This window comes from Podarcis pityusensis (genome assembly GCF_964106645.2).
Source record: "Podarcis pityusensis genome assembly, chromosome: 7".
Taxonomy (NCBI): domain Eukaryota; kingdom Metazoa; phylum Chordata; class Lepidosauria; order Squamata; family Lacertidae; genus Podarcis; species Podarcis pityusensis.
Window position 1 is genome coordinate 75,725,854 of NC_138031.1, and position 23,362 is coordinate 75,749,215.

General features: G+C 44.0%; 1 protein-coding gene across 7 annotated transcripts in view; it reads left to right on the top strand.

Moving 5' to 3' along the window:
* Positions 1 to 23,362, top strand: part of CDH18 (cadherin 18) — a 646,256-nt gene that overhangs the window by 494,211 nt on the left and 128,683 nt on the right. The window lies entirely within an intron of this gene.

Genomic DNA, 23,362 nt, shown 5'->3' on the forward strand with positions numbered 1-23,362 from the left:
TACAAATTAATACAATGAATAGTATACCTTATTTATTCAAAAGTACAGCCGGTTACATGTTGTGTGTTTATTGATTATATTCCTTTACTGGCAAGGATCCCATGTTTCGTTGCAACTACAGAGCGGGCAGAATATGAGAAGCTGTTGTCACCGCTACATCTCCATGCTGATGTGGGGGGAAATATCATGCTCTCTCCTTATCCCCTCCGCTTAGTGCCCCTCTATCCCTGGCATCTCTACTTAAAAGGGCCGTAGGTAGTAGAACAGGGGAGGAACCAGTCACACCTTAGAGCAGGGGTCAGCAAACTTTTTCATCAGGGGGCCGGTCCACTGTCCCTCAGACCCTGTGGGGGGCTGGACTATAATTTGAAAAATATAAATACCCTGCAAGCCGGTCCCGCAGCTGCCTCCAGACCTGGAGGAGGAATGCACTCTGCACGTGCTCAGGAGTGTGTCTCAGCACCACCCGCTCACCGGCGTGGTTGGCGAGCAGCAGCCGCTCTATTGGCCCGTCCCCGCAGAGCTCCCAGGTGGCATGCACCAGGCGCTGTGGCCCATCGTCTGAGGCCAGGTTGGTGGGCAGGCCACGTACACCGAGCACTAGGCAGGCGGCACACAACTCACCCTCCAGCTGCTCGAGAGCAGCCGCTGAGCGTGCCACCAGCAGCAGTGCTGAGCCGGGCACCAGGCTAACAGCCATGCTAAGCTCCGGTTGAAGCCCTGCAACGCACCCATCACGATGCCCACGGCATGGCCCAGACCCATCGCTCTCCAGCCCGCCAGCCTCTCCATCGATGGCTGCACTGGGTTTACCTCAGCTGTGGGTATGAGGCTTCAGATTGGCACCAGGAACTTCCTGCAGCCAATCCGAAGCTGCGCCAGAGTCACCACCTGCCCAGAAGCCGTGCCAGCATTGTGGAAGTCAGTCCCCAAGTGGCTAGGTGTCCGCAACTCACGGGGACTGACGGAGCAGGTGGCAGGGTCCGTGGGCCGGATTTACGAGCCTGGGGGGGCGCATCTGGTGCCTGGGCCTTAGTTTGCTGACCCCTGCCTTAGAGCATAGCTGTCAGTAGACAAAAGAGAGCTAGACTAACCAAATCAGTATTTTCTGCTTGCTGCATAGTAGTGAGTAGCAACAGGGAGGGAAGTGACGTTGCTGGTCTTCCTGAAGAAAGCAGTTCTGGAATTTAATCCTGCCTGCTCTCAGGTTTTCATGCTTTCCTGGTGGTGAAAGGGGTGATGAGGGTGGGCCTTCATAGAGAACAATTAGAAGCCCACAAACCTCCCAAGGGCATTTATGCAATGTACCTGATTGGTTCATTACTTCTTTCTATCTGTTTTAGTAGCAAGGGGCTGTCTGGCCAAGGTTGGTTAGCTTTAAATGTAGCTGTAAGAGCTCCTTGGGAGACTATCAGAGTGAATTGAATTGCTGGCCTCTCATAAGCATTTTGATTATATGCATGTGAGAGAGATGCCTACACACACCTTGATGGTTTGTCATCACTCTGAATGACAATGATGGTAACGATGATGATTGTTCATGCTAATGCATCAGTTGTGGCAGACAACATCAACATTTGTTTATGCCGGCTAGGGAGGAAAGAGAAATGTGAATGGTATGGTAATGTCATAAAAGATAAAACCTGCTATGAGCAAGGAAATTGCTGTACTTGTTCACTTCCACATAAGGTGTGTACAATGGCCCAATTAGTTTGCAGGTGTCCTGTTGTGTAGATGAACCAAGTTAGCTTTATCAAGCTGTGCAGCGAGTGCAGATGAAGATATCCACTATGCAGATGATTGAGATTTTATTTTTTTATTTTATCCTGGGGTGGCTTGGTTTGTTATTCTTTGTTTTTGCATCAAGTGATAAGAAGAACACTGGAACCTCGGTTTTTGAGTGTAATCCATTCTGGAAGACCGTTCGAGTTCTGAAACATTCAAAAACCAAGGCGCAAAGGGCAGTCTGCAAATTTAATGGAGAAAATAGGGGAGGGAAATTCAGCGGAAGCTATTCGACTTCCGGGGTGCATTCAAAAATGGAAGCATTTACTTCCAGGTTTTCGGCATTCGAAAACCAAAACGTTCAACTTCCGAGATGTTCGAAAACCGAGGTACCAATGTATTTGCCACACATCGGAGGAGATGTAATAAAATGTACGTTCAAATGGTTGCCTGTGACCACCCAGAACCATACGGAAAACACTTGGATTATCAGTAGCCAAACAGAAGAGGTTCTCGAGGCACAGAAGAGAAGCAACATTATTATTATTATTAAATATTAATAATAATAATAATTTCCTTTCTATGCCACTTCATATTTTTAAGAAAAAATATCAAAGCTGTTTACAACACATTAAAATATCAAATAAAACTTTACTGAAGAAAGTCGACTATCAAGCATACATTCAAAGCAACATAACTGACCCAAAATTTAAAGGTTTCAAAATAAAACATTGCTAAAGGGAGTCAAATATAAAAGGCACGTTTAAAACAGCACAATTGGCAAGGAAATGAAATCTTAAGCATCAGACGCATCTGCTGCTGTTGCTGCCAACCCTGGCAATGCTGGTTCAAGGCAGGCAGCAGCTGTGGAAGCACAGGCTCAATGACCTGGGTCTGCACTAAGACACAGGCAAGATGGCCTCTGGCCTCTTCAACAGACACAGCTTTTGTAGCTGAAGTCAGTCAGGGCCCGGTCCTCCAGGCTAATAATAATAATAATAATAATTTATTGTTTATACTCCGCCCATCTGGCTGAGCCTCCCCAGCCACTCTGGGTGGCTCCTAATCGAGTGTTAAAAACAATACAGCATTAAATATTAAAAACTTCCCTAAACAGGGCTGCCTTCAGATGTCTTTTTAAAATAAGATAGCTGCTTATTTCCTTGACATCTGATGGGAGGGCATTCCACAGGGTGGGCACCACTACCGAGAAGGCCCTCTGGTTCCCTGTAACCTCACTTCTCGCAATGAGGGAACCGCCAGAAGGCCCTTGGTGCTGGATCTCAGTATTCGGGCTGAACGATGGGGTTGGAGACACTCCTTCAGGTATACTGGACCGAGGCCGTTTAGGGCTTTAAAGGTCCGCACCAACACTTTGAATTGTGCTCGGAAACGTACTGGGAGCCAATGCAGATCTCTCAGGACCATTGTAATGTGGTCCCGACAGCCACTCCCAGTCACCAGTCTAGCTGCTGCATTCTGAATTAATTGCAGTTTCCGGATCACCTTCAAAGGTAGCCCCACGTAGAGCGCATTGCAGTAGTCCAAGCGGGAGATAACTAGAGCATGCACCACTCTGGCGAGACAGTCTGCAGGCTGGTAGAGTCCTAGGTAGACTAGGTGGGGAAAGGCCTGCAAGGCAAGGGGCAGGTCTTCCAGGACTCACAGCCAACATAAGAACATATGAAAAGCCTTCTGGATTACAGCATTGGTCCATCTTGCCTGTCATTCTGTTCTCAAAGTGGCCAATCAAATGCCTGTGTGAAGGACGAAGGCAGTGAGCACAACAACACTCTGTCCTGGTATTAAGAGGCATATTGCCTCTGGAAAATGGATATCCATCATGGCTAGGAGTACTTTCTTTCTGTATTCTTTTTTTTTAAAAAAACATATTTTATTGAATTCAAATTTAAACAGGATTACATAATGAGTATAACGAATACATCTCCCTGCCAGTCTCCGTTTCCAGAGTGCGGATTTGCCCCTAATAAGATATAGCTTCTGTTCAGCTCCATGTTTTCACAATCATTGATAAAGTAATTAATTTGAAAGTGTCATTCCACAGTGTTCCATGCATTCTTGATGGGTGAAAGCCATATTCAATGGATTGCACGTACCAAATAAAATCAAACCATATTGCATAGAAGGTAGCATTCCTCTTTCCTGTACCTAGAGATAACAACTTGTATGGATCACCCAGCAGCCATCTAATTTTGAAATTATTTGTTTCCTCTTCTAGAAAATTCTGAAAGGAAGAGGGAAATTACTCCCTTGGTGAGCAGTATACAGGGCAATAGAGGACATAGAGCGTGCTGCCTTCGTGTCTTCAATCTGGCCTGATCCTCAGGCACAAAGGCAGTCATTTGTTGGCTTATTAAAGAATTTACTAGTCAGATATTCTGTGGACATAGTTTGAAATCTAAGCTTAGTAAATGCATATGTAACCGAGGGTGGGGGGAGGTTAATTCCCAGAGATAAGCAGCTCTTTTATGGCCGGATTTATTTTTAATATATCAAACTGAGGACTTAGAATTCTTCATATATTTAAAGTCCATTTTGGCATTTTCAGCAAAAATTACATTGCTGATCTTATGGTGAGAAATGTCCTGAGATGACATTACAAGGGAAACTGAATAGCCCAACAGAATGGGCCCATTGATCGTCTGGGTTCAAAAGTGTCTCCAACTGCTATTCCAGCAAGAACACCAAACAGGAGAGATCATGCTCATTCCACCAGGATATGAATGCCTAATAATAATAATAATAATAATAATAATAATAATAATAAATTTATTATTTATACCCCGCCCATCTGACCAGGTTTCCCCAGCCACTCTGGGAGGCTCCCAACAGAATATTTAAAACACAATAAAACATCAAACATTAAAAACTTCCCTAAACAGAGCTGCCGTCAGATGTCTTCTAAAAGTCAGATAGTTGTTTATTTCTTTGACATCTGATGGGAGGGTGTTCCACAGGGCGGGCGCCACTACTGAGAAGGCCCTCTGCCTGGTTCCTTGTAACCTCACTTCTCGCAGTGAGGGAACCGCCAGAAGGCCCTCAGAGCTGGACCTCAGTGTCCGGGCTGAATGATGGGGGTGGAGACGCTCCTTTAGGTATACTGGGCTGAGTCCATTTAGGGCTTTAAAGGTCAGCACCAACACTTTGAATTGTGCTTGGAAACGTACTGGGAGCCAATGTAGGTCTTTCAGGACCGGTGTTATATGGTCTCGGCGGCTACTCCCAGTCACCAGTCTTGCTGCCTCATTCTGGATTAATTGTCGTTTCCGGGTCACCTTCAAAGGTAGCTCGCCACTTCATTCTGGCCTTAAAGAACTGGTGTCCCTGTCCTGTTTTACCTCTTTTCTTGCATTTCTTTCATGGTCAAACCTGGGTTGAAAGAAAATGAAAAGAATAAAACTTCAAAACATAAGATATAAAACAATTGAACTGTGTGTGGGGAACCTGTGCCTCTGCCCTAATTTTGCATGCCCTCCAGATTCCAACAGCCTAGAGGTCATGGCTGATTGGAGTTCTACTCTTATCAACCTCTGGAACGCCACCCCTGAAAACCATCTACTGCAACATCATAAAAATTGAACTTCATTCAATTAAAAGCAGCTTGGAACCACTATCTCTATAAAGCCCATTTGAATTCAACCAAAGAAAGATTCGGATTCATTCCACATGGGATAAAGTTCTACAGTGATGGGCAGCTAGTGAAAAGGCCTTGTCTCTTGTGCCTGCCAATCTAAATGAACTTAATGATGGACTTTCAAGGAAGGCATATTTCTCCAATATGCAGCTCCAGGCAGGTTCATATAGGTGTAACCATGTTCCACACCATTTAGGGTTTTAATGATATCCCCCAGCACTTTAAATTATGCCTTGTAATATGCTGATAACTAGAGTTACCAGTGCAGAAGAGGTTTTAGCAACCAAACAGCTGTATTTGGCACCAATTGAATCTACCAAACTGCATGTAGACAGTATTATAGTTGGTCCTTTCTCATGATGGTACTCACAAGTATGGAGTACCATCACCTCTTTTTGTTGCTGCCTGTGGAAGCCATTTACTGCTGGTTGTAACTCTCTTACCTTTGGCAATCACTCATAGCCAAGTAAGATTGTCTTTCATAAACACGGTTTTAACTGTGAGTCCATAAGTGACTGTGGAGGCCAATTCTGGATCCACACGTCCTTCCAGAGTGGGGACATAGGTTTCCGGGTGGGAGTTGATCATGGTGAGGGTTTGCCAAGCATGCTTTCTTCCCTTTCACCATGAGTTCAAGGATCTTCAAAGCTCATGACACCTTTGGTAAAGGCTGTTCTCCAATTGGAGTGTTCACAGGCCAGTGTTTCCCAGTTGTCGGTGTTTATACTACATTTTTTTTTAGATTTGCCTTGAGAGAGTCTTTAAACCTCTTTGGTTGGCCACCAGCATTACACTTTCGGAATAGAGTAGTTGCTTTGGAAGACGATAATCAAGCATCTGCACAACATAACCAGTCCTACAAAGTTGATGTTGAAGGAGCATTGCTTCGACACTGGTGATCTTTGTTTCTTCCAGTACACTGTCATTAGTTTGCCTGTCTTTCCAAGTGAGGTGTAAAAATTTTCAAAGACACTCACCATGACAAGGTGATGATCCAGTGAGTGAGTGGTTGTAACTAGGGCATGAGTGGCAGCAGTCAGTTCCTCTCTCTCCATACAGTCAGTCCTAACAAATCAACTGATACAAGGCATTCTTGGGAACTGATGCTTTCCTTTATAGTGAGGATTTGGAGAACTCCCCAGATTGTGAACCTGATACAGCCCCATATATCCCTGGGAGCATACCTTCATCCAAGTAAGCAATTTCCCTACCCACAGTACTTCTAGCTTACCTGGATCAAGCTTCAGTTTGCATGTCCTCTTCCATCCTAAAACTTCTTGCAGACACCTGTATCTCTAATGTTTTTCAGTCTGATTGAAGATCAGTTTTGCTTTTGTTTTGTTTGTTTGCTTTTTTAAAAAAATGAGTACAGCTTATGGAAAAGAGATACTTAGCAGTTATGTTGTCTGGCCAGCTGTCCTATCAATTGTCCTCACAAACAATGTTATTGCGGCAGCTGCTGCTGTTGACTTTTTATAGAAAACAGCTTTGGGATCAGAATGCCAAAGCTGGTGGTCTGGAAAAGGAGAATAAGGCAGAATGATGATCTTGACAGATAAATGATCCACACAGTAGATGTGTCAGCAGGCCTGTAAGCTGCTAAGCCACTAAGCAAAGCAGAAAGTTAGGCAGAGAAGCCAGTAGGGGCAGTACCCCAAAGGTGAATTGCTGCATATGCTTATTGAGGCCTTCTGCTACCTGGCTGCTGATTTAGTAGCTGCAGTACCACTCCCTGGCTATTTGCAGAGATATTTTCACACAGCAGAGGGTGTTTGTTGTTGTTGTTTAGTCGTTTAGTCGTGTCTGACTCTTTGTGACCCCATGGACCAGAGCATGCCAGGCACTTCTGTCTTCCACTGCCTCCCGCAGTTTAGTCAAACTCATGCTGGTAGCTTCGAGAACACTATCCAACTATCTCGTCCTCTGTCGTCCCCTTCTCCTTGTGCCCTCCATCTTTCCCAGCATCAGGGTCTTTTCCAGGGAGTCTTCTCTTCTCATGAGGTGGCCAAAGTATTGGAGCCTCAGCTTCACGATCTGTCCTTCCAGTGAGCACTCAGGGCCGATTTCCTTAAGAATGGGTAGGTTTGATCTTCTTGCAGTCCATGGTACTCTCAAGAGTTTCCTCCAGCACCATAATTCAAAAGCATCAATTCTTCAGCGATCAGCCTTCTTTATGGTCCAGCTCTCACTTCCATGTAGTTGCACTCTATTTTGACAGGCTGCCATGGTGACCCTGTGAATAAGGCTCACAGAACTGGGTGCAAGATTTGAAAACTTCTAGTGGCTTACATATAGAGCTGGGTGGACTGGTCTATTTCCATTCTGTTCCCCTTATGAATGTCATCTCCCCCCCCCCAAAAAAAAATGTTTCAGACCATTTCCACTGGTCTATAGTGGCAGCCATTTTCTACCATATATTCTTATTCTTTATACTTATTCTTAATTAAATTTATATACCACCCTTCATTCAAAGATCACAGGATTGTTTACAACACAAATACAAAATGACACACATATAAACACAATTAAGTCTGATAAGTAAGTCCAAAAGGAATCATGAAAGGGGTACAAAAAATCGGTTCCGCTTCCAAGTGGGACCGGTTGCTCTTGGGCCACCAGGTCCCACCCCTGCCTCAGCATGGTGTGGGGTAGCATCCCGCGTCATGCTGAGGGTGGCCCGGCTACGCCTTTCGCCAGGCGGCCAATCAGAGTGCTGTGGGGACATGGCTAGGGGCCAATTTAAACTGTGGTGTGACTCTAGAAGCTCCTATTTCAGGAGGTGCAGCCATCACCTGCCCCTCCATGTGTAAGGGTATTCCGCTAAAGGAATCCAGGGGTGTGGATTTTGTCTGAAGCCTGGGGAGGGGCTAGGGCCATACCACAACCCCAGTGGGAAACCCGGGAGGGGGGTCGAGTCGATCTGAATCAGCAGGGCTCCCCCTTCTGGTAGTTTACCCTTCCAGACATCCTGCAAGGTGGGCAGGAATCAGGTGTAGTCTGTTGGTGCCAATGCCTAAGCCAATACCACTCACATTCTGTAACCAATAAAGTTGTGGCTTAAATTTTGCCCATTAACATTAACCAAAATTCTGTGTCCTTGTATCTTTATTCTCCTGGGGGTGGCTTGGGGGGGTCTTGAAGCACAACATTTCTATATTGTAACAGCTTTGAAAGGTAGCACAGTATAAAGATGGAGTATTTTCAAGTGTTTCAAATATTCTCTATTTTGGACACAATTTCATCGCAACGTTATTTTCAGTGTCATTTAAGGCCCACTTTTCAGCCTACTTCCTAAGAGCGCCAATCGGCTATTGCTGTTTTAAAAACACCAAAGATACAAAATGTAGTCTGCTCAGACCGTTTAGCAGAACTTTATCAGGGAGTGTGGATGCTGAGCAGGAACTTGTTTGAGCTGTGAATTAATACAGGAGATGTAGATCAGGCAAGTTTGTCTCATAATATGGATGCCGAGGATTCCTCCAGCATCTCTTCCTACATACAAAAGCATAAGAAGCATAAAGAGAAGAAACTGTGTTTGGTGGGTGAGGGAACATCTCTACTATAATAAAAAATGTTAAATCTTCCAAATCTCATATGGAGTCTTAAGTTTAGGACTGAAACAGAGGAATACAAAGTGCCACCAATAGGCTGAGACTTGGGTCACTTTTAATAATGTTCTTTACTTACAATTTCCTGTTGAACTTCATTTTTCGGCCCTTTGCTGCCTATCTAATTAGTCTAATTGATTTTCTTCTGTCTTCCTCCATGGCAGAGCTGTTATTTGTCTTTCAGATGGAGCTGTTAATAAATAGTGATGGGAGTCATTTGCTTTATGTTTCGAATGAATAATTAAACTCCCTGCCTTCAAAATATTTGTGCCTACCTTAAAGAGAGATGATTCCTCAAAGCAATTCTTTTTTAAGTAGGTTTTCTGGGAATGGTATAAGAGAACTCAGTATTTATTTATTTTTTGGTGAGTTCCTGGAATTAACCGAACTGCTTTCTGGGAATAAAATAATTGTGAAGGCACTTTGAGTCTCTAGACTGAGTGTCCTCTTATCTTTCTTTCTTGCCAAGAGTAGGTACATCATCAAAACTCAGGATATATGTTGCCACATATATTTATTATTTATGTATGTTCTTACATTTGGAGCTCACCTTTCTTTCTTCCATCATGGAACCCAAGACATGGGGTTTACAGGCAGTCACCTATCCAAGCAGTGACCAGAGCCTTACCTGCTTAGCTTCACTCAAGGTGTTGGCCTGATGTGTCTTCAGCCCATACCCTGTCAAAATATGGCCTGTCAAAAAAGCAGATCAAATAACTTGAAATCGGAGAGATATACAAGTGCCTAGGTAAAGGTAAAGGTACCCCTGGCCATTAGGTCCAGTCACAGACGACTCTGGGGTTGTGCACCCATCTTGCTCTATTGGCCAAGGGAGCTGGCGTTTGTCTGCAGACAGTTTTTCCGGGTCATGTGGCCAGCATGACTAAGCCGCTTCTGGCGAAACCAGAGCAGCACACGGAAACACTGTTTACCTTCCCGTCAGGTACCTATTAATCTACTTTCACTGGCATGCTTTCGAACTGCTAGGTGGGCAGGAGCTGGGACCAAACAGTGGGAGCTCACCCCATCGTAGGGATTCAAACCGCCTACCCCCTGATTGGCAAGCCCTAGGCTCTGTGGTTTAGACCACAGTATCACCTGCGTCTCTATACAAGTGCCTAACTTTGCCTATATTGTGCCCATCTCATTAAAAAAGTAGGATATTATAAACATACTTATTATATACAAGCCAATATGATTCCCCCCTTTACCTGAAAGTCTTGCAATAATATTTGTGTTCTTCTAATGACCCTTTCCCAAGAAAAGATTAACGTCCACAAATTATATTGTAAAATATGAAATATCCAATGATTATATACTGTGCATGCACAGATTGGGTGGCCAGTTGTATTATGCAAAAGACCACTTGTATAGTCATTTATATTATTGTTCATGCATGGATACTAATCTTCTTTTAGGAAATTGCCAGTATAGAAAAAGCTTTATATTATAAGCATGTACTATGTGCAAAATAAAAGGTACAGTAATTCTCATTGCAAGCAAAGCACATTTCCTTTCAATATATATTTCTAATTTATCTCTATCTGGAACTGTATATGTTGACACAGTTGCTATAGCAGCATAGAAGAACCAAACCAGTGCCTTTGTGGCAACAGCTTCCTATTGTAGCATCTGCACCAGTGTAAGCATTCATGCTACTTCCTAGAATGTTTTTTGTTGTTTTTTTTGCATCTGGTATTGTTTTGAATGTGTGCTTGTACAGAGGATCTCACAGAGAACAATTTGAATGCTCAGTGTGCCATATAATCATAGAATTGTAGAGTTGGGGTCATCTAACCCTCTGCTTAAAAACCTCAATGGAAGGAGAGTTGTTAACTTCCCAAACAAGACTGTTCAACTGTTGAACAGCTCTTACTGTCAGAAAGTTCTTCCTGATGTTTAGTCAGAATCTCCTTTATTGTAACTTAAAGCCATGGTTGTCCTTTCTGTCACTCCTTCTGTTGCTGTCATTTATTTATTTTTGCTGGTTTTAGTCATTTATAGACCAACCTTGATTCCCCCAAGTCAGTTTGCATAACAAAACTGCAAACTAAAAAGTAAATAAATCACAAACAACATCAGACAATTAAGAACATAGAATTGTACAGTTGAAAGGGACCCTAAAGCCCATCTATTCCAACCCGCTGCAATGCAGGAATCTCAGCTAAACATCCACATATACAAAGTATAAGAGCCTGCAGATAATCAGTAATATAAAGCCTTATGGGGGGAAACCCTTTCCAATAAAGAATAGCTTTCTCAGAGTTTTTGGAGAAGGGACTTCAGTATCTGCTGAGCCACCACCTCAAAGGCATAATCTGATTTGTTCTTCACTTATATCACACCAAAGCTCAGAGGCTGAACAGTTATTGAACTATTTTGTTTTTGTAGACACAGCACCTGTGCAAAAACTATTTTGCTGCAGCAACAGCAACATGAGTAACACTGAGGAGGGTGGGATTGTTTAAACTGCTCCTCAGGAGTCTCTCTGGCGTGCACCAATAGCATCACCTTGTTAGAATTCTTTTCCCATGCTTGCAGTCATGGGATTGTTTTTATCACATGATGGTGTATGTTTTCACTCCACATTGTGGGAAGTAACTGTGTTTCCATGACGTAGGATTTTTGTCCTTTGTCCTTTCTCTTTGCTGTCTGATGCTGAAGAGGAAGGAGCTGAGTTAGAATGCTCCGAGTGTATTATATGTAAATAAAGTAGTTTAGCCAAAATGCTGCGCTACTGAGTCTGTTACGCTGACTACCCATACTCTGCTGTTCCTGAAGTGTGCTGATGTCTCTGAGGCATTAGTCGCTGTGATGTTTGGGCTGGAGAAGGCTTTTGAGTCTCTTGAACGGCCGACCAGGAGGGAGAGAACATTCCAGTCGGGTATGTGTGTCTGTCTGATTCCTATTTGTGTGTAGGACCTCCTGACACATCTTGGATGCACTAAGCCTTTTTAAGATACAGTTCATATGGCCCATATTCAGCGTGGTGTCTACTAGAAGGTAACATTATCCTGCAGCTGTAGCGCAGCTTCCCATTTGTAGAAGCAGGTCCTGGGCAAGTTAGGTCACCTGACTGTTGCTTGGGAGGACTCTCCAAAGAAATCCTGTTGGGATTTTTGCTCGACTGTGCTAAAAGTGACATGTAAAGTTTGTTTGGAGGTTGCTCCTCTGGCAAAATCGATAAAGAATTTAGAGGGAAGCCTGCAGCATTTTGAGACGACCAGTGTAATGCCTCAGGCCTGGACATCAGGCATGGCTGCTCACCAGGAACTTAAGAAAAAAAATCATGTTGCTTTTATGTGGGACTGCAAAAGGGAGAGAGAATTATCAAGTGCTCATCAGGGCACAGTACATGTGGAAAATGTTATTCCTAGGTTTAGAGGAAGGTGCACAGGTTATACAGGCTGGGCTTGGACTCCAATGACAAAAACGTGCAGCTTCCACAATTATAATTTGCTCAAGTTATTTTCTTCTCATTACACCCATTCCCCACAATTTCTCATTGTTCAACTGTCTGGCTGACTTTGAAGCTAATTCTTTGCCTCAGTTCCTGGGGAGGTGATCCATTCTAGAAATCTGTGTGCCATTCAGGACTTCTGAAAATCTCTACTTCCAAAGAAATCCATTATTAAAAGCTGTAGGGGAAAAGAATGCTAGTTTTGCAGGGGATGTGTGTTATATTAAAGACCCATCCTTCTCTATTAATAAGTTCCTCACTTTTAATTTCACTCATGATTCCCTTCTGCCTTTTCAGCCCGTCATTATCTGCTTAGTAAGGAGATTGTTAAAGAGCACATCAATGTCATTCTCAAAATCAAGAGCCTTTTTGTGCAACCACTTCTTTCCCTTCTTATCAGCAGGAGGTGCGAGCCACTTGTTCTTTTCCTTTTTCGGACTCCAAAAGCACCACTTTTTGAAGTTTTCTTCCTTTTAAGACAGAATATATGGATCAGAAAGTTGGATGCAATCCTTTCAGGGATACTTCGCCGGATTTACGCAGCCTTGATAAATCAGTCAAAAGTTAACGTTAAATACATGTCTAGCTTATGTCAAATGAGAGCAAGAACTTGACTTCATTTATTCCTAAACTGCTCAATCCCTATGGATCCTGGCAGGTGGAATCTAAACCTACAGGCTGGGAATTTAGAGGAGAGAGTGCCCATTCTTGGACAATAATGTATAAAAATGTAAGAAGTATCTTATTAGATCAGATTGAATGTAAATTTAGTCTGGTTGCCTACCTGCTCCTTTACCATAGGTGAGTGATAGATCCCATTGTTTGCATGAAAGAGGTCCTAGATTCAGTCCATGCTAATAATAATAATAATAATAATAATAATAAATAAATGCATAAATAATTTTATTAACTGTACCCCACCCATCTGACTTGGTTGGATACAATTTGTGCCTGGCAGTTTGGAGAGCCATTGCCAATCAGTATAGTATAGTATAGTATAGTATAGTATAGTATAGTATAGTATAGTATAGTATATGTGGGGCTTGCTGTCAGTACCATTTAGTGAATGGGCTACTTTGTCAATTTACAATAGCATAATTGGCACAATTAAAACAGCAAAGTAAAAGCTTCCATTCCAGTGTTTAAAAATATAGCACCCTCTCAGTAGTGTTTTAAATTGTGAACCATTAAAATGCTCCCCAAATCCCCATTAATCCAAATGGAAAAGAATTGCACTCAAATGCATACTGCTTCTCCTGATGGCAATTCTAATTTGCATTTCTTCTTCTTCAGTTTAATGTTAAAATATTCACTGCTGCACATAGCAAAAATGCTTTGTGGTAAATATTAAAGCGTGTGTTTTCTTAGTGGATTGTTGAAAGCCTTGACAGGAGTTTTGGCACAATCCATCAAGTTTCTGGGTATTCTGTTCGTTTAAACTTTATTGAGGCAGCCCTGCCAGCACCGTTAAAAGTATAGGAGTTTATTTTGCATTCAGTGGGTTTACACTTATTATCAGGACTGTTTGTAGGTATGCTGTGATACTGCATGGTTCCCTAAAATCAGCTACCTCAACTTTTATTATTTTATTTTTTTAAAACAGCAATTTTCTAGTGCTTAATAGTTATGCCAAGTATGTTTGCATGTATATGGGAAATGCCTCCAATGAATGAGATGTCCAGTGGAGGTGTTATTTCAATGCCCTGCATAATAGCTCTTCGCCTCGCCCATGTAATTTTGCAAAAGTAGAATAGAAAATGCCAGGTGACTGCATACAATTGCAGAATGTACTGAGCTGGAAGCCATACAAATTTACTAAAATTGCCCAAAGTACATTATATTTTTCAGATGTAGAGTTTTTAGATGGTCTGGGTACAGACCTTTTAACAGCCCTACCTATTGTTAATCACCATTAAAAATGTCATGTTGTAAGCCAAGACTTCTGCTCTTGCAGTGGAAGCAGGCAGAGCTGAGAAGGATCGGGCAGAAGAGCCTGTTGAAGACAAATTCTTATTTGGATCCAGTGTGGTGTAGTGGTTAAGAGCAATAGACTCGTAATCTGGGGAACCAGGTTCACGTCTCCGCTCCTCCACATGTAGCTGCTGGGTGACCTTGGGCCAGTCACACTTCTTTGAAGTCTCTCAGCCCCACTCACCTCACAGAGTGTTTGTTGTGGGGGGGGGGGAGGGAAAGGAGATTGTTAGCCACTTTGAGACTCCCTAGGGTAGTGATAAAGCAGGATATCAAATGCAAACTCTTCTTATTCTTCTTGGAATAAGAAGTTTAGGACTAGACGTCCCAAAGCTGAGATCTCATTCACTCTGAATAAAGATGGAGGACCTCCTTCCTGGTTTGGGGCAGGGTGGATATGCCCTAAGAGGTGATTCATATCCCCCAGAGGCCTCTGGTGCTGTCTGTGAGTCATGTAAAGCAAGCCGAGCAGCTGTCAAGCTATGGGTCTTGACAGTCTCATTGAACCTGCAAGCAAGAGCTTATGCCACAGCATCAGTTAATGTGGCATCTAGTCCAAGTCCACAAATGATGAAGTCACACATATAATCCCCCCCCTTGTTATTCTGGTGATCTAATCAGTATCAGCACACACACTGCAGAATCCTGGACAATGCACTAATACTCATGGGATCCCACTCAAGGTTTGATCCTGCTTAGTAGCAACCCAATGGACCAAGGAGTAAAACTTACACACATTGAGCAAAAACCACAGACTCCTGAATGTAACTGCAACAAATTACTTGGTTTATTGAAATACAAAGCTTGATGGAAATGAAAAACTGAAAAGATACAAAATGGGATTATGAATGATGAAGAATCTACACCGAAAATAGAAAATAGAGAATTGAATAGATCAGAATTAATACAAAGTCAGGTATAATATGTTTAAATGATTAGTAATTGGCTTGGGAGCCACCCAGATTGGCTGGGGAAACCCAGCCAGATGGGTGGGGTATTATTATTATTATTAATAATAATATTAATAATAGGATTTGCATGTGGCTAAACAAATGTCGTGCATTGACAAAGCAGTCACATAACTCTTATCTCCCTCCAGCCCATCTAGTTGTGAAATGAGTTCCTAGCAAATTAGAGCAATAAAAATTCACAGTTACCAAATGTAGAGCAGCAGACGAGATCCTGTAGTACTCCTTAATATATGCAAAATGAACAAAACGAGGCAGATAGCAGTAGGAAAGGAAAAGCCCAACCACCTACCTAGGAAGAAGAACCAGCCATTTCTATAAATCAGCAATTGGGGGGGGGGGGTTGGACATTTCCATTAATTTTCCCCATCAATTTTCTTATTATATTGGTGGACCCACATAAACACGGACTGTGAATTACAATAATCCACCCATGAGGGGAGAAAATGAAAGATGCGGACGTTGTTGTAGACATGGTTTTACACACAGGGATGGTTGACACACTTCCAGCCTCAGTTTGCCAAAACATTTCATGCTCCCACTTTGTTTAGATCACATGGCTGCTTCTCTACCATCCTAATCAGATTTCCAAGGTCTTCTCTGTAAGCTTCTATGGAAAGCACTCGGGTTCAAGCAACTTCCACAGGAAAAACACAAACATGACATAGTCTATTTTAACCCATCATGGCAACTCTGTTATGTGCATAAAACATACCATAGCTTCTTGGTGTGATGTAGGCCTAGCAGCGTCCAGATTAAAACTATTATTTCAAAACAAACTCTCAACAGCTGTGCTGTTTTGCCAGTGCAGTGTTGTGCTTGGGGCTAGAGCAGGAGCTAGCAAATGGAGGTCTCAGACCAAATTCAGCCTCATATAGGAATGGGCTTTGTGGCAACCAATAAACAAAGAAGGTTGCAGATGAATCATGTGTGTAACAATTGGACTTGGTGGCAAGACAGTTGGGGGAATGCGAATTAGTCCAGTTCTTCCCAATTCCATCTCAAAGTGGTCCTGATGGAATTAGTTGCTGACGAAGACCACCAGAAACTACCAAAAAACCCACTTCTGACCCAGTGCTACCTCCATATAAGGCAAAGGGTAAAGGGGACCCCTGACCATTAGGTCCAGTCGTGACCGACTCTGGGGTTGAAGTGCTCATCTCACTTTACTGGCCGTGGGAGCCAGCAAACAGCTTCCGGGTCATGTGGCCAGCATGACTAAGCTGCTTCTGGCGAACCAGAGCAGCACACGGAAATGCTGTTTACCTTCCTGCCGGAGCGGTACCTATTTATCTACTTGCACTTTGATGTGCTTTCGAACTGCTAGGTTGGCAGGAGCAGGGACTGAGCAATTGGAACTCACCCCGTCGCGGGGATTTGAACCGCTGGCCTTCTGATCAGCAAGTCCTAGGCTCTGTGGTTTAACCCACAGCGCCACCCGCGTCCCTTCGCAACCTCCATGTACATCTCTTAAAACTCATTTGCATTAGAGCTGTGAAAGTGCATTTCTGAAGTGTGAGTTTCCTCATATTTGTTAGCTTGTTTATATACTGCAATACTTTAAAGACACTAACGTGGAGCCAAGTTCAACAAGGCACTTGTAAAATATAGTGCTGAAAAAGCTTGATTATATTTGTGATGTTTATTTTATTTTTTATGTTGTATTATGACGAATAGCTACCTTCAAACTAAGATTTGAAACTCTGTGAGGCTGGGTGGGTAATAATGACATTTGAAAGGCTAACTACCAGATTTAAATTAAGATTTTTATTGATTTGTGCTTAATGCTGGGTTTTGTTTTTTGTTTTTTACAACAGTTTTAATATATCTGTCTTCCCCGTCATTGGTCTATTTTGTGATGATGTGAAAGTTTAAGCCTAAATTTGAATTGATTGTGCTTAAACCAGTTCATGGGGGGAAATGATTTAGAATCATAGAATCATAGAATCATAGAGCTGGAAGAGACCACAAGGGCCATCGAGTCCAACCCCCTGCCAAGCAGGAAACACCATCAGAGCACTCCTGACATATGGTTGTCAAGCCTCTGCTTAAAGACCTCCAAAGAAGGAGACTCCACCACACTCCTTGGCAGCAAATTCCACTGTCGAACAGCTCTTACTGTCAGGAAGTTCTTCCTAATGTTTAGGTGGAATCTTCTTTCTTGTGGTTTGGATCCATTGCTCCGTGTCCGCTTCTCTGGAGCAGCAGAAAACAACCTTTCTCCCTCCTCTATGTGACATCCTTTGATATATTTGAACATGGCTATCATATCACCCCTTAACCTCCTCTTCTCCAGGCTAAACATGCCCAGCTCCCTTAGCCGTTCCTCATAAGGCATCGTTTCCAGGCCTTTGACCATTTTGGTTGCCCTCCTCTGGACACGTTCCAGTTTGTCAGCGTCCTTCTTGAACTGTGGTGCCCAGAACTGGACACAGTACTCCAGGTGAGGTCTGACCAGAGCAGAATACAGTGGCACTATTACTTCCCTTGATCTAGATGCTATACTCCTATTGATGCAGCCCAGAATTGCATTGGCTTTTTTAGCTGCCGCGTCACACTGTTGGCTCATGTCAAGTTTGTGGTCAACCAAGACTCCTAGATCCTTTTCACATGTACTGCTCTCAAGCCAGGTGTCACCCATCTTGTATTTGTGCCTCTCATTCCCCCCCCCCCCAAGTGCAATACTTTACATTTCTCCCTGTTAAAATTCATCTTGTTTGTTTTGGCCCAGTTCTCTAATCTGTCAAGGTCGTTTTGAAGTGTGATCCTGTCGTCTGGGGTGTTAGCCACTCCTCCCAGTTTGGTGTCATCTGCAAATTTGATCAGGATGCCCTTGAGTCCATCATCCAAGTCGTTGATAAAGATGTTGAATAAGACCGGGCCCAAGACAGAACCCTGTGGCACCCCACTAGTCACTCTTCTCCAGGATGAAGAGGAACCATTATAATAATAATAATTTATTACGGCCATAGGCCCATACAGATAAAAACAAGACATAAATAACAGCCTGTGCACGTGGGAAAAAACAGCCGCTAAAACACTACTATAACAATAAAATACTATAAGATGGAATGGCATACTACGCCTTAATTAGCTTGTGGTGCTCCTTGGCAACGCTTTTGGGTAAGGACAGCGACCAGGAACCTAGCCACTTTCAGGGTCGTATGGGTATCCTTATCCTGCAAGATTTGGGCAAGGTGGAATTTTGGTGGAGTACCCTCTAGTTTCTGTATGATTGATCCCAACAAATTTGCCCGTGGCACCTTGAATAAGGGGCAAGTGAACATAATGTGCTGAAGCGACTCCGGCGTCTCCTTATCACATTCGCACATGGCGGAGGTTTGGCCCTTTGAGAATCTATGTCTCAGGACATTGGAGGGAAAAACATTAAACCTCGCTTTGGTGAAGGCCAGCCTATGGGCAACAGTCGAAAGGGAGGAGAGGTATGATGGAACGCAGTAAGTTAAAGTGATACCAATGTTCTGGGGTGAACAAACACCTCCCCCCAGCATATAATTTCGCTGTAAATCGATGTCATCCAGTCTTTGGCGGATCAGTCTTTGAGCAGTGATTTGATCTAGTTTTAGGGAATCTAAGGGAGAGATTCCATAGCTCAGGAGTTTGGCATGAATTCTACTGGTCCAAAGGCTGGAGAATTCATCTCGCCATAAGCATTGGGCAAGGTAATGGTCTGGTAATCTATGCCACAATGATAACCAATAATTGAAGACTTGCTTCCACAGGCAAGTTTCTAAGGATGCGATCTTCAATTCTAGTCGCATGGCTGCGTTGCTTACGCACAGGGGGAGCATTAGGAGCCGACGTAGGAATTGGTTTTGCAGAGTCTCAAGAGGAGCAAGGTCTGTCATCACGGCCCAGAGCGGGGCAGCATAAGCAAGCACGGGAACCACTTTTGCCTTGAACACCTTTAGGGCCGAGGGAACATGCAAAGCTCCATCCGAAAAGAAAAATCGGAGGAGCGCATATGACAGAGTTTTGGCCTTATTAAGTAGGTGTTGAATATGTGCTTTCCACCCCAAATTGTATTGAAAAATAACTCCTAGGTATTGAAATTTTAGGACTTGCTCTATTTTTGCTCCACCAAGCTTCCATTCGTATAATCTCCGACTTCTGGCGAAAATCAGAATCTTAGATTTAGCATGATTGATGGTTAATTGGTTGAGTTGACAATACGTGGCAAAGATCTTCAGAGCTCTGGTTAGTCCAACACGTGTATAAGATAGAATTACCGCGTCGTCCGCATATAAAAGGAGTGGACAGCGGTAATCCGCTAGTCTAGGCGCATGTGTACTTGGAGATGAGTTGACTAGGGGTGCTCGCATGTCGCTGATGAATAGATTGAATAGGCAGGGAGCCAATATACATCCTTGGCGCACTCCCTTGTTTATTGGTATCGAATTTGTGAGGTCGCCCGCAGGAGTAAGTCTCACTCTGGCAAGGGTACCTTCGTGGAGCTGACTTATAAGCCATAAGAGTCTTCTATCGATGCCCTGTTTCGCAAGTTTCTCCCAAAGAATATTTCTAGGAACGCTGTCAAAGGCTGCCTTAAGATCTAAGAAGGCAGCACACAGGTAGCCCCGGGGAGGGGAGGAGTACTTCCGTGCCAGATGGTAAAGAACTATCGCATGATCAGTTGTAGAGCGTTTAATTCTGAACCCTGCTTGTTCGTGGCCAATCTGGTTAGTCTCATCTACCCATCGCAATAGTTTCGTCAGCAAAAAGCTGGCATAAATTTTCCCTATGATCGAAAGGAGGCTGATGTTACGGTAATTTTCCGGCTCCATTGGAGAACCTTTTTTATGAATTGGTACTATAATGGCCTCCTTCCATATTTTGGGGATGAGACCAGAAGTGTTGATTGCGTCGAAGGTTTTGGCCAAGATGCCAGCCCACCATTTTGGGTGTAGTTTGATGGCTTCAGCAGGGATCAGGTCGGGCCCTGGGGCTTTGCCCGATTTCAGCTGGGCTATTAGCTTGGCTATTTCGTCAGGATCGGTGGGAGGCCAAATAGGTAGGTGGGAAAACAGATGCATCAGATGGTCGGAGGGAGCATCTGCCTGTGAGAAACATTTCTTCAGGAACAATTCCCATGTCGGTGCAGGGATGACTGCCCTTGGGTATTTCCTCACCCTTCTGTTAATCAGAGACCAGAATTCCCTGGATCTATGTGATTTTGAAGCAGTAATCAAGGCCTGCCAGCGATTATGTTGCCACTCACGTTTGGCAATTTTCTGCGTGCCTTTGTAAACTTGCTTGGCTTGTGCATAACTAGCTGGCAGAGTAGATGCATCGGAGGTCTTATATACATTATATATAGCACGAAGGCGCTGTCTTGCTTGTTTGCACTGAGAGTTATACCAGGGGGCACCGTAAGTATACTCGTTTCGATTTAATATTTTGGGTGGTAACCTGAAGAAGGACGTAAGATCAGTCGTATGATGGTGGAAGCGTTTCAACACTATGCTATGCTCGTCTGAGGCAGAGCCTATGTAGGGATGGGGCCCGAGGATTTCTTTTTGAAAGAATTCCTGATACCTTTGAGCCTGGGTCTCCGACCATTTGATTCCTCTTACTTGGAGAGATACGTTGGTTACCATCTGGGTCGCATGTCTATAGGCCTCCGACTGCCAATTCAGGGAAAGCTTGGCTACAAGGGGAAGATGATCACTAGATTGTACATTCTCGATCTTAAAGGTGGAAATACACTTAAGTAGATCACTGGAGACCAGCAGGTAATCGAGGACGCTGTTTGATTTAACACTCAGGTGAGTGAAATCCCCTGGAATATCAGGGAGGCATGTGCCATTTAGGGGGACCAGATTTAAACGGATGGCCATTTGGTAGAGGAATACTCCAGCCTCATTAACTCGTTGGTCTTTAGAAGTTCTCCTCATGATATGTTCCAGATCATAATTATCAAGGTTTGGGGTAACCCACCATTTGGCTTTGGTCAGCGAGTCCCAATTTGCTGCTGTGCGGGCATTAAAATCGCCACCTATTATGGCCGGGGTGTTAGGAAACTTGACATAGCATGAGAGCAAATGCTCTTCTAGCGAGCCCCATTTAGAGCCCAGTTCGGAGGAAGAACCCCCGGGTGGCAAGTAAACATTTGTAACTAGAAGTGAGATCTTTTCCCCCGCAATCAGCCCGGTAAGGGCGTAAGGAGGCAAGGCCTGTACTAGAGTAAATTTAGAATGTAAGTTGAGGGAGATGCCTATTATTAGGCCCCCTTTAGGGCGGCCTCCTTTCAGGGAGGGGCAGGCAGGGAGTTCTAGAAGCTCAAAGCCATTTAGATCAATTCTCTCTACTTCCCACGATTCTTGGAACAAGATGATATGAAACAGGTTAATATACTCCAAGAATTCTGGGTCAAGTTTTTCCCCCCTCCAGCCCGCAATGTTCCAGCTGAGGACTGATAGGGGGGAGTTCCTGTTGTAACCAATTCGCTGTCATTTCGGGGAGGGATGTGAGTCCTTTGGAGGCAAGGCAGACCCCACGAAAAAGTCAGTTATTTTACTTTGCATAGCAGGCACCTGCTGAAGGTACCTAGTCTTGAAGTTGGTAGTGAGGTATTCTGACTGGGGCGACAAAACGGGTCTCCCGCTGGCTAACCCAAGGGCGGACACTTCAGTGGGAAACTCCACAGGATTTGCTGAGACTGCCCCACCGCAAGGTCTAAAGGTCGCCGATGAAACCATTTGGTTTATATGTCCGGTCGGGTCTTCAATCAAATCCGGGCCATTTTTTGATGTAGGTGGGACACTCCCCTGACCTGATGCTGGCAAAGGTACAGGGGATGTTCGGCGTACTGGTACCGTTTGTATGTCGGGTCTATGCCGCTCAGGGGAGTATGAGGACTCCAGTTCCGGCATTGATGGATTAGATGGTAAGGAGTTGTTTTGGTGGAAGGAACTCTGAGTTACACTCCTCAGCGGGGGACTCTTGGAGGGCGAGTCAAAATTTATCAAGAGTTGGGATGAGGGGCCAACTTGAGAGGCAAAACCTGGGTCTGCCAAGCGTCGGTGGGTTTTGCCCACAAGTGGGGGAGGCATGGGTTTAGGAGCTGGACTAAGGTATGGAAGACTTCCTGCTTCCTTAAACCACGACTCCGAAAAGCTGGCAGAGTTATCCTGAAAAGTGGGCAGGACTTTTCCGTTCTTCTGGACATGTATGAGCTGATGATTAAGTACTTCTAGTCTATCAATTATTTCTTGTTGTTCTCTCGGTGGAAGGTCGCCAAAGGTGGCTAAAAGCTCTCTTTCCTCCGGCGGGGTCAGAGAATTACTTGCGCCAGTGGGTTTCTTTAGAGCTCGTGGGGACGTAGGGTGAGTCCAGTTTCGGTGCGGATGGATATCCTCCAGGAGAGGAGGCTCGATGTCCCGAGGTACTCCCGACCTCTCCGACAGAGTCCACTCCGTACCGTGACCAGCAAGTAGGAGGGGGTGGATCATGCTATCCATAAAAAACTCTTGTTGGGATGATATCGTACCTTGCCAAGAGTGGTTTCTGCCTGATGATAGCTGAAGGGATCCTTGGAGAGTAAAACGCAAGGATCACTTTCTGTTGCCCGAGGTGCTGGTTCAAAGGTAATACTGCAATGAGATCGCATTGTGAGATTTCTATGTTTAGGAGATTGCTTAGGTGCTTTTTAACCCCACTCAGAGTAAGCCACCTTGGTGACCCTGCCCCGATGTTTAGGCAGATTTTCTTAGGTTGCAGGGACAATGCTTGATGTTTCAGTGCAGGATTTGGTTTATATTTAGGGATCACACTTCTTTTTTTGGTAGAAGGCAAGGACCTCTGGCACTTCAATTCCCCCGTATCTACAGTTGGTTTAAACTTTGACCAGAAGTTATCCATTTTCTGTTCGAGGTTACATAACTGGGAGGCTAGCACATCAATCTTCTTGAATATGCAATTAAGGGTTCTGACCACAAGATGGAGATGTTCATGT